This window comes from Apodemus sylvaticus, chromosome 4 (genome assembly GCF_947179515.1).
Source record: "Apodemus sylvaticus chromosome 4, mApoSyl1.1, whole genome shotgun sequence".
NCBI classification, from domain to species: domain Eukaryota; kingdom Metazoa; phylum Chordata; class Mammalia; order Rodentia; family Muridae; genus Apodemus; species Apodemus sylvaticus.
Genome location: NC_067475.1, coordinates 6080580 through 6098013, shown reverse-complemented (window position 1 = coordinate 6098013; position 17434 = coordinate 6080580). Strand labels below are relative to the sequence as shown.

General features: G+C 42.4%; 1 pseudogene; it reads right to left on the bottom strand.

Moving 5' to 3' along the window:
• The window catches only part of LOC127682470 (peroxiredoxin-2-like), an 83529-nt pseudogene extending 66670 nt beyond the window's left edge, over positions 1 to 16859 (bottom strand).
• Between the last annotated feature and the right edge of the window lie 575 nt (positions 16860 to 17434).

Below are 17434 nucleotides of genomic sequence, written 5' to 3'. Positions count from 1 at the left end.
CACTTTACAGCCTGATCATAGCCCCCTCCCTCATCTTGTCCCAGCCCAACCCTTACACCCCCTCCATCCATTCCCCCTTTCTCTTCTCTTCAGAGACAGGCACGTCCCCCATGGCAAATCAAATCTCAGCAAGACTAATGCATCCTCTCCCTCTGAGGCCAGACAAGGCAGCCCAGCTTTGGGAAAGGGGTCCAAAGGCCCACAACAGAGTCAAAGGCAGCCCCACTGTGTTGCTGGGTTTCAACTCAGGAGGCTGCTGTCTCACTAGGGTGGTGTGCGCTGTTGTTGGCTGTATGCTGCTGACTTTTGCCCCTTCCTGTTATTATTCCTTGCTTGCTACTTGTTCCTGCCTTCATAATATTCGACATTACCTCAGGATCTAAGCTTGGATAAAAGTCTGTGAGACTGTGACGCAGAATTAACATGCAATCCTTCCAAACTGTTCCTGTGAGATGTTTGCCAATCATACAGTCAACCATACAGTCAATCATACAGGACCAATCTCCTGTTTTTATAACATTTATAACTTTTGTGCTGGCTAGTTTTGTGTGTCAACTTGACAAAAGCTGGAGTTACACAGAGGAAGGAGCCTCCCTTGAGGAAATGCTTCCACGAGACCCAGCTGTAAGGCATTTTCTCAGTTAGTGATCAAGTGGGAGGGCCCATTGTGAGTGGTGCCATCCCTGAGCTGGTAGTCCTGGGTTCTATAAGAAAACAGGCTGAGCAAGCCAGGGGAAGCAAGCCAGTAAGAAACATCCCTCCATGGCCTCTGCATCAGCTCCTGCTTCCTGACCTGCTTGAGTTCCAGTCCTGACTTCCTTTGGTGATGAACAGCAATATGGACGTGTAAGCTCAATAAACCCCTTCCTCCCCAACTTGCTTCTTGGTCATGATGTTTGTGCAGGAATAGAAACCCTGACTAAGATAACTTTTAAATGTTTTCTCCTTTTCAAAGCTCTCATGATCCTAGGCAACTTTGAGGAGCTGTGCAAAGTTTTCCTTTTAAGACTGTGGAATCATATCATGAAACACAATTATTTCTTGGGATGCAGATGAGAATATGGGAAGTTAAGCAACTTGTCTAACGTGAGGTAACTAGTAAAAGAATTCGCACCAAATTCACATCATAATGGTTCTAAAGCCCAAGCATTTACGCTAGAGAGTGTCAGGGTTGGCTGTACCATTGGGAATTATGCAGTGATGTATTGATTTATCAGATGTTTATGAATATTTCTGCTATGGGCCATGTACTGTCTTGTGCATTAAGGCTACAGAGAGAAACATGTAAAAAGACAATATCCATGCACTAAAAGAATCAACTATGTAGGGAGTGATGACCTCTATGAAGAATTCAAGGCCATGTAAAGATGAGAGGGGGTGACAGTGAGTGACAGTTAAGTTTTCACATCTGAGGAAACACAGTGTATTGAGGAAGTAAGTATCACAGAAATGGGTACACTGTGACTGAAAGAGAGCCTGAGTGTTTAAGGAGCACAGAGGGGTGCTGCCTAGCTAGGATGAATAAAGGAGCTTAAACCCCTTGTCATTGTGAAAGGACACTGTTCCAAGATTTCTAAGAAGGCATGCTATTGTCTGATGCAAGTTTTATATAAGACACACTCCAGTGTTCAGCTTGTCACCAGGCTGATGTAGTAGATATGGTCTTAAATCCTATTGCTGTGTTACACCATGACCAAAGGGAGCTTGGAGAGGAGAAGCTTTATTTTAGCTTTCATCTCCTGACTATAGTCCATCATGAGGGAAGTCAATGAAGAGACTCAGCAGGAACCTGGGGCAAGAACCTGGAGGAAGACACTAAAGCAGAGGTCACACTCACACACACAGTAAGAGGTGCCATGCTTACGACTTGCTCAGTCTGCTTTTTTATATTACCCAGGGCCACCAGCCCCAAAGTGTCACTGCCTACAGGGAACTAGGCTCTCCCACATCAATCACCAATCAAGACATGCCTCACAGGCCAGTGTGGTGGGGACATTTTCTCAATTAAGGTTATCACATCTTAAATAACTCTAACTTTTGTCAAATTGACAAAAATCCTAACCAGGACATCATGGTAAGACTGGCTTACAGTGTGAAAGTAGCTGGGAGGGGTAATGTAGGGTTTCTGGAGTAGGAGATAGGGAAGACACAGACATGGAGAAATTTAATTCTCTCTGGGAGGTGCTGTGTTTTCGTTGTCTATTAGGCCTACACATGGAGATGCCTGATAAAAATATGGAATTCAAGGGATTTGGGGGTCATCATTCTGTGTGTGAGCTTGGTGCAGACAGCAAGGCAGAAATGCAAATTAACAAAGATGCTTCTGCTGAATTGTTCCTCAGGATCTTGTATGGGCTTTAGGACCTCCATGTTAAGAATGGGATGGAGGGTAGGGAGCAAATATTAGTGTCTTCTTATGTCGCAGTGAAGAAATTATTAGGGGGGACAATCAACTGTTTGGAAATCTGTTTCCAGGGCAGCTATCATGAACCTGGATTTTCTGGGGCTTATCCATGAAGATCTTGACAAAAGCAGATTGCAAGGCGATCTGGGAAGAGTACCTGAGGAGAACCAGTGGGGTTATTATGTGGATAAGGGCACTTGCTGCACACACCCGACAACCTGTGTCTGTCCCTGGAACTCACATAAAGGTGCAGAGAAGCAATGTCACAGAGTTGACCTCTGTCTTAGTCAGGGTTGGTATTCCTGCACAAAACATCATGATCAAAAGCAAGTTGGAGAGGAAAGGGTTTATTCAGCTTACAGTTCTCCAGTGTTGTCCATCACCAAAGGAAGTCAGGACAGGAACTCACTCAGGGCAGGAACCTGGAGGCAGGAGCTGATGAAGAGGCCATGAAGGGATGCTACTTACTGGCTTGCTTCCCCTGGTTTGCTCAGCCTACTTTCTTATAGAACCCAGAACTACTATCCCAGGAATGGCACTACCCTCAATGGGCCCTCACACCCTTGATCACTAATTGAGAACATGACTTACAGCTGGATCTTATGGAGGCATGTCCTCAAGGTAGGCTGCTTTCTCTGTGGTAACTCCAGCTTGTGTCAAGTCAACACACAAAACCATACAGTTTGACGTCTGACCTCTCTGTGTGGGTGGGCTGTGGGACAAGCACACCCATGCTCACATGTACATATTATTGCCCACAAACATTCCCATGCGATAAATAAATATTTTTAAAAAGTGAATGGGGAGGAAGCACAGATAGAGAGGGCAAACAAGACGGAAGGTTTTAGTTTCAACAGCGAGCATGACAGATGGATGACACTAGGAAGGGAATATAATGCTTCAAGGTATTGCTAAAGTTAGTGTGAAGTGAAGGGTTTTCATTTTGTGCCATGGCCTTGGATCCACCTCACTCCCTGCCTTATTACCCTCCCCTATGGTTCCTGTCCCCTCTGCCTGATGTCGTGCACAAGAAAGTGTTTGAAGATAAATTCCAGTATCTGATGCTTAAGGGACTAGTTGAGAAGAGGAGGTAAGATGGTTAAGCAAAGGGCAATTTTAAATGATCTAATTTACTTATTTTTATTGCTACTGTTAATAAGGTATTGAAGATTAATATTAAAAACCTGACAAACCTAACAAACCTGACAATTTTATTAACTGGTAATATCACTTACTTTTTTTTTTTGGCTTGAGTTAATTTTATATTTTTATTTTTATTTTTTAATATTTTTATTTTCTATATTCTTTGTTTACATTCCAAATGATTTCCCCTTTCCAGTATCCCCCCTCCCCATATGTCCCATAAACCTTCTTCTCTCCATCCCTTCTCCAATCACCTCCCTCCTTTTTCTCTGTCCTTATATTCCCTTCCCATGCTAGATCAATCCTTTCCAGGATCAGGAGGACCTTCTCCATACTTCTTCATGGGAGTCATTTGTTATGCAATTTGTGCCTTGGGTATTCAGGGCTTCTGGGCTAATTAATATCCACTTATCAGAGATTGCATTCCATGTGTATTCTTTTGTGATTGGGTTACCTCACTTAGGATGATATTTTCCAGATCAAACCATTTGCCTAAAATTTTTGTGAATTCATTGTTTCTAATTGCTGAGTAGTATTCCATTGTGTAAATATACCACATTTTCTGTATCCATTCCTCCTTTGAGGGGCATCTGGGTTCTTTCCAGCTTCTGGCTATTATAAATAAGGCTGCTACGAACATAATGGAGCATGTGTCTTTATTGCATGCCGGGGAATCCTTTGGGTATATGCCCAGGAGAGTTATAGCAGGGTCCTCTGGAAGTCTCATGTCCAGTTTTCTGAGGAACTTCCAGACTGATTTCCACAGTGGTTGTACCATCTTACAGCCCCACCAGCAGTGGAGGAGTGTTCCTCTTTCTCCGCATCCTCGCCAACACCTGCTGTCTCCTGAGTTTTTTACCTTAGCCATTCTGACTGGTGTAAGGTAAAATCTCAGGGTTGTTTTGATCTGCATTTCCCTAATGACTAATGATGTTGAACACTTCTTAAGGTGTCTCTCGGCCATCCGAATTTCTTCAGGTGAGAATTCTTTGTTAAGATCTGTACCCCATTTTTTAATAGGGTTATTTGGTTCCCTGGGGTCTAACTTCTTGAGTTCTTTGTATATATTGGATATTAGCCCTCTATCAGATGTGGGGATGGTGAATATCCTTTCCCAATTTGATGGTTGCTGTTTTGTCCTTTTAACAGTGTCCTTTGCCTTACAGAAACTTTGTAATTTTATGAGGTCCCATTTGTCAATTCTTGATCTTAAAGCATAAGCTATTGCTGATCTGTTCAGGAACTTTTCCCCTGTGCCCATGTCCTCAAGGGTCTTCCCCAGTTTCTTTTCTATTAGTTTCAGTGTGTCTGGTTTTACATGGAGGTCCTTGATCCACTTGGAGTGAAGTTTAGTACATGGAGATAAGAATGGATCAATTCGAATTCTTCTGCATGCTGACCTCCAATTGATCCAGCACCATTTGTTGAAAAGGCTATCTTTTTTCCACTGGATGTTTTTGGCTCTTTTGTTGATGATCAAGTGACCATAGGTGTGTGGATTCATTTCTGGATCTTCAATTCTATTCCATTGGTCCACTTGTCTGTCACTGTGCCAATACCATGCAGTTTTTAACACTATTGCTCTGTAGTATTGCTTGAAGTCAGGGATAGTGATTCCCCCAGAATTTCTTTTGTTGTTGAGAATAGTTTTAGCTATCCTGGGTTTCTTGTTATTCCAGATGAATTTGAGAATTGCTTTTTCTAACTCTGTGAAGAACTGAGTTGGGATTTTGATGGGATTGCATTGAATCTGTAGATCGCTTTTGGCAAGATGGCCATTTTAACTATATTAATCCTGCCAATCCACGAGCATGGCAGATTTTTCCATTTTCTGAGGTTTTCTTCGATTTCCTTCTTCAGAGACCTGAAGTTCTTGTCATATAGATCTTTCACTTGTTTGGTTAGAGTCACATCAAGATACTTTATATTGTTTGTGGCTATCTTGAAGGGTGTCCTTTCCCTAATTTCTTTCTCAGCCTGCTTATCCTTTGAGTATAGGAAGGCAACTGATTTGCTTGAGTTGATTTTATAACCAGCCACTTTGCTGAAGTTGTTTATCAGCTGTAGGAGTTCTCTGGTGGAGGTTTTCGGGTCACTTAAGTAGACTATCATGTCATCTGCAAATAGTGATAATTTGACTTCTTCCTTTCCAGTTTGTATCCCTTGACCTCCTTATGTTGTCTAATTGCTCTAGCTAGAACTTCACGTACAATATTGAAAAGATCTGGAGAGAGAGGACAGCCTTGTCTAGTCCCAGATTTTAGTGGGATTGCTTCAAGTTTCTCTCCATTTAGTTTGACGTTGGCTACCAGTTTGCTGTATATTGCTTTAATGATGTTTAGGTATGGGCCTTGAATTCCTGTTCTTTCCAATACTTTTAGCATGAAAGGATTCTGGATTTTGTCAAATGCTTTTTCTGCATCTAATGAGATGATCATATGGTTTTTTTCCTTTGAGTTTGTTTATGTAGTGGATAGCATTGATGGATTTCCTTATATTGAACCATCCCTGCATCCCTGGGATGAAGTCTACTTGATCATGGTGGATGATTGTTTTGATGTGTTCTTGGATTTGGTTGGCAAGAATTTTATTAAGTATTTTTGCATCAATATTCATAAGAGAAATTGGCCTGAAGTTCTCTTTCTTTGTTGGATCTTTGTGTGGTTTTGGTATCAGCGCAATTGTGGCTTCATAGAATGAGTTGGGTAGGTTGGGTTCATAGAATGAAGTGGGAAGTGTTGGGTGGGAAAACAGGGGGAAGGAAGGGGACTGATGGGACTTTCTGGGAGTGGGGGTCCAGAAAAGGGAAAATCATTTGAAATGTAAATAAATATATCAATAAATTAAAAAAAAAGAATTCACTACTGCAATCACTGACCACTGTGCATATTTACTCCACTGTGAAACAGTAGTCAAAATATCACTAGCAAAATATGTCAATATCAAAGGGGAAAAATGGCTAAATGGGTCTATGTGAGGCATAGAAAAGTTGTAATAAGGTCATGAAGAGACAAAGCAATTATTATTTTCAAATATAATTCCTCAAAATCAAAACTGAAGAGTACAAATCATAACAATAGATACAAATTGCAACTGCCCTATTTCTCTAATGGGTTGTCTACACACAATTAAAGGTCAGCAACAACTTGATTTCAAACACAAGCCTAGTTGAAAATAAATCCATATTTAATGATGAAAAAAAAAGAATGAGTTGGGTAGAGTTCCTTCTGTTTCTATTTTGTGGAATAGTTTGAAGAGTATTGGTGTTAGGTCTTCTATGAAGGTCTGATAGAACTCTGCACTGAAGCCATCTGGTCCCGTGCTTTTTTTGGTTGGGAGACTTTCTATGACCCTTTTTATTTCTTCAGGTGTTATGGGACTGTTTAGTTGATCTATTTGATCCTGATTTAGTTTTGGTGTCGGATATCTGTCTAGGAAACTGTCCATTTCCTCCAGATTCTCCAGTTGTGTTGAGTATAGGCTTTTGTAGTAGGATCTAATGATTTTTTTAATTTCCTCAGTTTCTGTTGTTATATCTCCCTTTTCATTTCTAAGTTTGCTAATCTGGATACTGTCTCTGTGCCCTTTGGTTAGTCTGGCTAAGGGTTTATCTATCTTGTTGATTTTCTCAAAGAACCAGCTCCTGGATTCGTTGATTCTTTGTATGGTTCTCTTAGTTTCTACTTGATTTATTTCAGCCCTGAGTTTGATGATTTCCTGCCTTCTACTCCTCCTGGGTGAAATTGCTTCTTTTTGTTCCAGGGCTTTCAGGTGTGTCATTAAGCTGCTAGTGTATGCTCTCTCCATTTTCTTTGTGGAGGCACTCAGGGCTATGAGTTTTCCTCTTAGCACTGCTTTCATTGTGTCCCATAGATTTGGGTATATTGTGTCTTCATTTTCATTATGTTCTAAAAAGTCTTAATTTCTTTCTTTATTTCTTCCTTGACCAAGGTATCATTGAGTAGAATATTGTTCAGTTTCCATGTGTATGTGGGTTTTCTGTTGTTTTTGTTGCTATTGAAGACCACTTTTACTCCATAGTGATCTGATAGGCGACATGGGATTAGTTCGATATTCTCTTTTTTTCCCCAAGGATTTATTTGTTATGCATACAGTGTTCTGCATACATATATGCTTGAATGCCAGAAGAGGGCACTGGATCTCAGTATAGATGATTGTGAGCCACCATGTGGATGCTTGGAATCGAACTCAGAACTTCTGGAAGAACAGACAGTGCTCCTAACCTCTGAGCCATCTCTCCGTATTTATGTGTCTCTGTGTGTCAGAGTGTATGCATTCATGTGTGTGCATCTCCTCACAAAGGAGCATTAGATTGCTTGGAGATGCCTGATGTGAGTGCTGGGATTCAAGCTCTGATCCTTGGATGGAGCAAGGGTTCTCAACCCCCATCACCCTGCAGATCCCGTGTCCGGGATTCTTTCCAACACTTTCCATTGTCAGGGAATATTTTAGAGCTCTACTTTCCTCTGTCATCATCTCCACTTCTCAAATGAGATCATACAGAGGTTTACAGAGGTTTACAGAGGTTTACAGAGGGGACAGCTTCTTTCCAGTAGGTCTTAACCTGTGCTGAACTCCCTCTGGGAGTCAGTTACTATACAGTGGGGAGGCTATTGGACGTTTTGTGGCACTTTTGACAAATAGCTTTGTGGTTATTGCAAGGCAAGCAAAATTGTGCATCTTTCTTGAGATATAAGCTCATTCAGCTCTTTTATTCTTTATAATTTACTCTTACCTTAAATATAACCACCCATCTGTGCCCTGTGAATACCACAAGGTGATAGAGATGAATGAGTCACTTTGGATAGTAAGACAGTTGCCCCCACTATTCTTGCATATATCAGAACTCAGGAGAGGTGCTAAAATTCTCTGTGGCTTTGAGAAGGTCATTTGATGTCATTACTTTTTCTTATGATACACTCCACAGTATTTAGCCAGAATTACACATGTATGTGATACAGTGTATGTGAATTGCTCTGTGTGGTGCCTGACATGAGGAAACACCTACACATTTGCACTGTTTGTCTTGCTCAGTAGCTTGGTAGGGTCTGTCTTCACTCCCAACAGAATCCAAAGAGCTTTGAGAAGCTCCCCTGGCTTTAGGATGGCTTATTTGGAAGAAACACATGGATAACTGAAAGAGGAACTATGTAGAAAGCTAAGATATAAGGTAGTGTTCTGTGCTCTGTGGGCTCTCAGCTGCCATGCATGTAGAGTGCCTCCTCAGAAGGAGGGTAAGTTTGTCACCTAAGCAGATGGACCCATTTCTCTCACGTGATCAGCATCTCTGACATTGTGCTGTACTGTCTGTGTCCCAAGTCAGTGTTGTAAGATACCTTATAAATAAAACTTTACACAAAATCCCAAAACAGGGTAGATACAGGCTGAGTGCTTGTCCCAAAATTGGCATGTGGGGGTGGGGCCAGGACTCTCCTAAGTAATTTCCTTTCCATCTTCAAATAGTCCTTAAATCACAGAAACAGAGACTTGGTCTCTGGGAGATCTAGCGTGAAGCACAGATGCCCAAACTGTCTCCACACAGCAGCAAGTAGTATGAATATTAATGGTGTTCATCAGGAAAAAGAGGTAATGTGTTCTCTGAGGATTTATTTTTTATTATTTTTAAGTGTGTGTGTGTGTGTGTGTGTGTGTGTGTGTGTGTGTGAGTGTTTGTGAGTGCAGGTAACTGTGAGGCCAAAGCTATCATATACCTCAGGAACTGGAGTTATGGACAGTCGTGAGCCACCTCACATGGGCGCTGTCATGAAAGTGGTTGCTTCATGGGGTGACATCCAAGGTTAGACCTGGGACATACTGTCTAGGTTTTATTATTGTGTTCTAGAGGCTAGCTCTTTGCCTTTTACCAATGTCTACCATTGTTACTGTCCTCATGGTTAATAACAATATTGATGCAATCCTTTTGGCCTTGCAGGATATTTACAGTAAGCACCTAAGAAATGTAAAATGAAAACATCTTAGCTCAGCATTTCCAGTCTATAAAACACAGTGGGTTGTCATCCTCTACACTTGGGCTAGAGCATACCTTCCTCTATTGACCCACAGAGTGGATCTGCATCACAGTAGTCACTAGTAGAAAGGTTGACCAGATGTTCAGGGAGGAGGGTCAAAGATTGTGAGGACCAAGACTGAAGTAAATCCAGGAAGACAGCTGATATTTAGGAGTTGGATTCAGAAAGATTTGATCCCCCAAACTTGAGTTCTATTTCTACCAGACAAAGAAACAAACATGCTCGCAGAACCAGGTTATCTGAAATAAATATATTTTAAAATGTTTGATTTTGCTTGCTCTGTAGTGTCAAGAGAACTTGTATTGCTTTTGCTTTCCTCCACGTGGCACAAAGTCTAGTGATTTCCATGACACTTAAGAGCTCTCATCGTCAGGGGTGAGTGGCTGACTGGAGTGACGCTGACCAGTGGATGGAGTGGGCTAACCTCAGGTTAATGAACAGCTGTGGGGCTTCTAGGACACGTGCAGACTGTCTGAGGTCCATGGAAGGGTCTGGGTCCTAATCCAGTCAAGTGGGATCTCTAGTAGGTTAGTGTGGGCTAGAAAAAGTTGTCTTGCCCATGGAGTATTTAAAGCCCATGCCCATCATATGTTGTACAGGATGCTGAATGGATTCTAGTCCCCAAGTCCCTATCCTGTAAAGTCATCTTTATGAGTGTGCAACTTGCACAACCACACATGGTGGTGGCCTATTCTTCATGTGGTATGCATAGCTTGACCACAGTCATCAGATTTCCTTGTCATCTAAGACAATATCAAATGTGCTGATGGAAAATATTTTTTGAACAGCCAATGAGTGTAAACAGAATCAGAAGGATTTGGTTTCTGGCCAATCTTACACACATTTCACTGTGCCGAGGATTTTTCTTCATCCACACGTTGTTCTAAAAAGAATCTGTTTTATTTCAACTTATTTAGGATCTATATAAGAGGGCTGTCATAGTTCCCTTTAGTTGTTAACTTGACATACCTGGGAAGAAGAAATCTCAACGGGGGAATTGCTTCCATCAGTTTTGGCCTGTGGGCATGTCTGTAGGGGGCATTCTTTTGCTTTCTAACTGATGTTGGAGCGACCAGTCATTGTGGGCATAGTCACCCTGGGCAAGTGTAAGAGCCAAACAGGATGCCATTTACCCCCGTGGTTCTTACACTCTTTCTGCCTCCTATTCTGTGGGTTCCCAGAGCTCTGAGGGGAGGGATTTGATGGAGACATCCCAATTAGAGTGGTATATTTTAAGGCCTCCCTGTCTGTCTGTCTGTCTGTCTGTGTCTCTCTGTATGTTTCTGTCTCTGCCTGTTTCTGAGTCTGTCTCTCTGTCTCTCTCTGTATCTCTGTCTCTGTCTCTCTGTCTGTCTCTGTCTCTCTGTCTCTCTATCTCTCTCTGACTCTGTCTCTGTCTCTGTCTCTGTCTCTCTCTCTCTCTGTGTGTGTGTGTGTGTGTGTGTGTGATGTCTGACTGTGGGTCTCTGCAACTGTTCCCATCTGCTGAAGGAGAAAGCCTCTCTGATTGAATGAAGCATTGATCTGTGAGTATAGCAGAATATCTTTAGGAGTCATTTTACTGATACTTTTTTCCCCTAGCACAATAATGTTTGGTTTTACCTTAATTGTCTGGACTATCTAAATGTAAACACAAATCCAGCCAAGAAATTTGTGACCTACAATCTGTCCTGTCTACAAGACATGTAGGGCACGGGGGTTATAGAACTTGTGAGAGTGGCCAACCAATGCCTACTTTGACTTAAGGTCCACTCTATGAAAGGGAATCCATACCCGACACTGCTTGGGTGACCTAGATTTAGTGTTTTTAATGGGTGACCAGAAGATAATCTTGAAAAAAAACCCAAGAAGTATCTGAGTAGATTATCCCATGTACTGTCCAGTTTAAATACCATTACCACCTTCTGCTCCCACTACTGAGTGAAGAAGTGCTACTACCCTATCTAGTTATGTTTGGTTCTTCTTGGTCTTCTTCACTTACACAGTGCTGGAACTCTGAGATGCTCAGTCTGACACATGTACTCCTGGGAATGACAATTACACAATACCTGAGACTGCTGTGACCTTTGCCACCTTTTATGAACCCTGTCTTCATGTCTACCACTTGGCTAGCAGTTGCAGTAATGGCCTCTCTCCCCTTGTGGTGACTCGCCAAACCTGAAGGTTGGTCCTGAATAGGCTTGGCTGATAACACTGAGGGTAATGGGTGTAGAAACTCTAGGCACACCCAGAATTATACTTTGTTAGCTTGAAATGGGCCTTCAACATAGACACTGAACATCCCTGGGGTGCAGCAAGGACTTGATATTCTGGTGTTTCTCTCTCTTCCAAGAGAGCTCGGACTCGAAGAGCAGGCTCTCTGTTAGGAACCAATCGCATTCACCTTAAGCTATGATTTGAAGCCAGTTCCTGGCCCTACAAACTTGAAACAAAGAGTAGCCCATCCAAAGTGCAAGCTGTGGGCAATTAAATGGCTCTCAAAGCATCAGGCAGCCTCTTAAAATTCTTACCCACAGTGAGCACACCACATTCTATACCTTCACTCTACGTGTAGCCTCTCTGGAGGCATTTATAACCAATTACCATTCGTTCAGGTCTGTCAGAGTGCTGGAGTTAATGAGTCTCATTAAGACCTCCTACAAAGGAGTGACACACACACAGATCCCTGCCCATCAAAGGCCCTCTTCTGGTCTGCTTTTTTACAGCTGACAAGCTTCGGAAAGATGATGACCTGGGCCAATCTGACCAGGGTGGATAGATCTTGATCATTCAAAACCATTCAGGAGGTTTACAGACGCCTCATGGCTGCTCTGCTGGACCAAGTATACCATTCTCCAAGATCACGGGTATGCATGGAGCTCTTTGGGGAGAAGAGAGCCCACAAGAAGGATGTCCCATTGTCATTTTTCTCTGGGCCATTGTATAGGCCTCCTTACCCTACGCTCATGTCCCTGCTAAGGTTAAGTTGTCAGTTCCCAGGAGGCAGAGGCACACTTCCAGATAAGACAGTGTGTGGAGCTGGTAGAAGGGACAATCCACATACTCTGACCACAGTTCTGAGCATGGCATTGCCACAGACACACTCACACACTGGACAGGGCTCGTCGCACCATCCATGGCACAGTGAGCAGAATGAGATAGTTGAGATGTAACCAGATGGAGTCATGCCTGGGTGGAGGCTGGCAAACCTCCTGGGCCCATGGTTAGTGGAGCCAAATGGGAAAGTTGCTCTACCAATGTTGCTGATCCCAGTGGCTTGGCCCAGGCAACTTCTGATCTGGCACATTCTGGAGTGATCGCAGTCTGCAGGCAGCCAAGCATGGCACTCCACGGAGCACACCACAGTTTTGGAGAGTCATAACTTGTGATGGTTGTGGTTTCCAGCCAGCCTTCCAGGACTGATATATCACGTTCGTCCCCTCTGTGCATGCTCCTGTGTGTGCATGGAGACCAGGGCAACCTCAGCTGTTCCTTGGGTGCCATCCACCTGGTTTCTTATGACAGTGTCCTCACTGGCCTGGAGCTGGCCTAGTTTACTAGGTTGGCTGGCCAGAGAGCCTTAGATATCCACCTGTTTCTGCCTATCTTATACTGGGGTTATAATCACGTCTCTCCACACCCAGCCTTTTAAAACACGAGTTCTTCAGACCTTGTGTTTGCAAAGCAAGTATTTTATCTCCTGATCTACTTGCCTAGTCTCACATAATTATTTTTACCAACTGAGCATTTCCTCTCAGCTATATAATATGAAACTTCTCGATTTATGTTTACAGTGATCTTCTACAATTAAACGTTCATCTCATAACATTGACAAAATACCCAGATATGTACAAAAAGAATGAAACTTGTGCTTGTAACTACTTTATTCTGTTTCTCAGTTCTAGATAGTTCTACTATTAGCTGAAGTCTTTAATTTGTAATATTGGCAGTTTAGTTTGCTGTAATATTTTATTATGAAGTAATAAAATAATAATAAATGAAACAATAAAAATAAATAGTAATAAATTAAATAAATAATAAAAATTAATAAAATAATAAGCTATTATGAGGAGGAGGCTGTGGCCAGAAGTGGCAGGGGTAGGATCTGGAGCTGCCAATTCTCTATCTTCCCCCCTATAATGACATTGTTTCATTCTTTCAAGAATTTTTATCTATCTAATTTTAATTTTAAACATTTTCAATGATATATATTCATTAACTATACATTATACATTGTATATTGTGCAAGCTACATGAAGACTATTTGTACAAAAATATAGTGTACTTTGAGTGTGTCCCAGTCCTCTCCTCTCCTTCCTCCCTCCTTCCTTTCTCCGTCCTCCCTTTCTCCCTCTCTCCCTCCTCCAGCAGTCCTCTTATTGCCCTGATCAGTCTCATCCCTCTATGCCATTTGTGCACACATAATTTTCATGTATCTATATAAAATCTAGGAACCACAGATGAGAGAGCAAATGTGTTCCTAGAAATGTGTCCCCCTTTGCGGCAAGGTCTCATTAAGTTGACTAGGGTGGCCTTGAACTCTCTGTATCCTAAGAGAGTCCTGAACTTGACAGTCTTCCTTCTTCAGCCTCCAGAGTTTTGGGGACTACAGACCTAGGCACCAGGCTCAATAAGATCTCTTCTTTAATTTAAAGGCACTCAAGAGAAAATTGTATGAAGAATCTAAAGGACTTCTCATTCTTTCTTTAAAATGGGAAAAAAAAATCTCTGTCTTGAAGCACAGGTTCAAAAAGATTTTAAAACTATTTCTTCACCCCTCCCATCTCCTCTAAGTTTGGGTCTAGACTTTTTACCTTGAAGCTGTTTACGTATTTAAGCTATTCTTTCTATTAAGACCAGCAGCTTGGGGTGGGGCTGACTTAGGGATGGGAGAATCCAGCTGGGTCTCTGAGCTCGCTGAGCATCTCCAAGGAGCTTTCCGAGGGTTTGGGGCTCTCTGAAATCCAAAACAGGTTTTGCCCGCTTTTACTCTTAAGTTTGGGGCATGTGCAATTTAAGGGAAATTTAACCCATATGTTTCTGATTCGTTTACACTTAAATAGTCAAAATATTGTTTTTAATAGTTATTTGATGCCCATGTAGCCTTTTGAACCTTTTAAATAAGCTTTTAGAAGCCTGCATTTCTCTTGAAAACAGGAAGCCATGTCTTTCCAGGGAGGTAAACTAATTTATACATCTGAAAATTCAGGTTCAGTTGAAAACACCCAAACCACAGGGTTTTTGCTTTACTTCACAGTTGAGCTCTTGGCCACAGGGGTCTGCATGCACTCACCTTTTCCTCCGTGATTACACCGCGCGTCCAGTTCAGCTGGCGCTGGGCTCCGGCCAATTTTGGTACTGAGGTTTTCAGTTTACCTGGTTTTCATCTGAGAGCAACTATTTTTTGTTTTCTAATCCACGATAGCTTTCCTGGTCAGTAAACCAGTGTGGCTCCTAATTTCCCTGATACTTCCTGCTTGCTGAGCTTCTTGCCACTGTCTTCCTTCCCTATATCAATGACCATGCATTCTTCTTTAAATAAATACAGGTATCTGCTCTCCGGTAGAGCTATGCCCAATTCCAGTGGAGCTGTGAACACAGTGCCACTTGTGTGCCAAGGAGTTAAGGAAGTTAGACTCCAGGCATGGAGAGTTACAGGGGGAAAGAAGGTTATTGTTTTTTTTAAGTCACTTTGGGAATTTGCCTTCAAGCCCAAAGGCGCTTGGTTGCAAGCCCTCTTTATGCTCTATGCCTGTCCCCCCCCCCCCCCACCCCACTGCCCACCCCCGCATGTTCTCCTGTCGGAACCCAGTAGGAAGTTCTTCCCTCCGCCAAAGCTTACCAAGTTGACTTGATTTCCTTTGGGTCGCCAGTGCATAGACACTTCATCTGACCGGGCCCCCTCGAACCACACTGAAGAAAACAGACTCCACTCTCTCAGCCCTGCCACCTTCTACCTTTCTTTTTCCTTTATAGCGATTAGGAAAATCTCCTTCGAAGCCTCTTTCCATTTGGTGGATCTGTTTCTGTCTCACTGAACTGGAGGGTGCTCTCTAAGAGAGTCTGTGCCATTTCGGCTCACTGCCTTGTTAAAATGTGGAAGGCCCGTAGACCTCAGGAAATGTTTCCTGAGTGTAGTTTAGTTGCATTCCTTCTACTTTACATACATTTCTACTTTAAACCATTTATAAATACTCACCTTTGCTGGTCAGGATGCAGGAGGCATAATTCTAACCCCACTGTGTTCTCCAGGTAGAACAGACAAGTTTTATGTGAGTTGAAAAATAAAGTTTAAAACAGTACTTAGTTCACAGTTTTTTTTAAATAATTGGAAAAAATGTACATAAAGCCTTTTGTATAGAGCCTAGAAAATAGCAAATATTTAGGAAATTGGAGTAAAAGGCTATCTTTTGAAATCTATCTAGAGCAGATTTACAGTGGAAGGTCAGGAATGGCCCAGACAACATTTAGGACTGGGGAATTTAGCTACGCTTAGGGCTTTTCAGAATGGTGCAGCCCTGAAGGACCCAGAAGAGAATGGGGAGGGCAGAGTGGCCTGTGAGGCAGGAGAAGGGCACAGGAAACATTTCTGGAGAAAGTGACTTTGTCACCTGTATGTAGCACAGAGTCCCTCTAGCTGCTGTGACAGACAGGACTCATAAATACCAGAAATTTCTTTCTTTTAATTGCCGAGGCTGAGAGACGAAACAGTAGCCCATCCCCCCAGGTCCCCGCTGGAAGATGGATCTCACTGTATTCTTATGGTGGAAGGGTGAAGCAGACCTCTGAAGTCCTCTCTGGGTGGCAAGGGATTCAGTCCACTGGGGAAAGTCATGTTCACCTGACCCTGAGTATCAGGGCTCTACATGTGAATTTGGGGTGTGGTCCAAATGTTCTCACCATAACAGTAGCACCATAAGTGCTCAGTGATTTGCTGTGGATGTATCTTAGGGGCTGGCTGAAGTCTTTGATAGTTTTCCTGAGGGTGACAGAAAAATCACCAAATATCTGTAAGTAGAAGAGTGACATTATCAGACTTAAGTTGTGTCAGGAGTCATGGAGGTGCAAGAACATCACAGTCTAGTGAAGCTTATTTGAATTTATTATCTACATTAGAGGAGTCCCATATCCAACCCCCCCATTCCCTAGTCCCTGTGGCTATTGGTAGAAGCTAGTAAAAGAAGGTTGCTGGGTGTTTCAAGCCTTTTTGACTCAAGGGTTCTGTTCTAGTTGAAGGGCTTGAGTAGGTGGACTCCTTCCTTACCTTCCATCCCAATATTCATGTCCCGAAATAGGAGGTATAATTTTGTCCTCTTTTCCCCCTGCTGCTTTTCTGGAAAATGACAACTTCAAGTCCATTCTCTTTTATTAGTATGTAGGATACTTGTAAGAAGAGAGAAGAATATTGTTTTCATTTCTAAAAATGTTCCTCTGATGGGAGTGTGGTTGAGGAATAGAAATGAGAGGCAGGTAGACCAGTAGGAGATATAATTAAAAAGCAAAATACTGTGGTTCTGAAGTAAGGCTGTGGCCGTGGCAACAGAGATGCTGAGAGGACATGTCTGAGAGCCAGAGCAGTGGCCAAGCTATGGCGGTGATTCAGAGACTAGCTATAATTTACAGAGGCATGGAAGGGATTGGTAAGAGATTTAAAGTTCTGCTAGTAATTTAGAATTTTGTTTCTGAATAATTAGTGGTGGAATGCCACCATTGTATAAGACACAGACTCAAGTGTGTACTTTAGGAGAACATTTATGAAGTCAATTTGGGGCAACTGGATTTTGAAAAACAGAATGGAGGTTGTAAAAAGTATACTAAGTATGAGAGGGTGAGTCTGAGATGCAAGGACTAGAGTAAG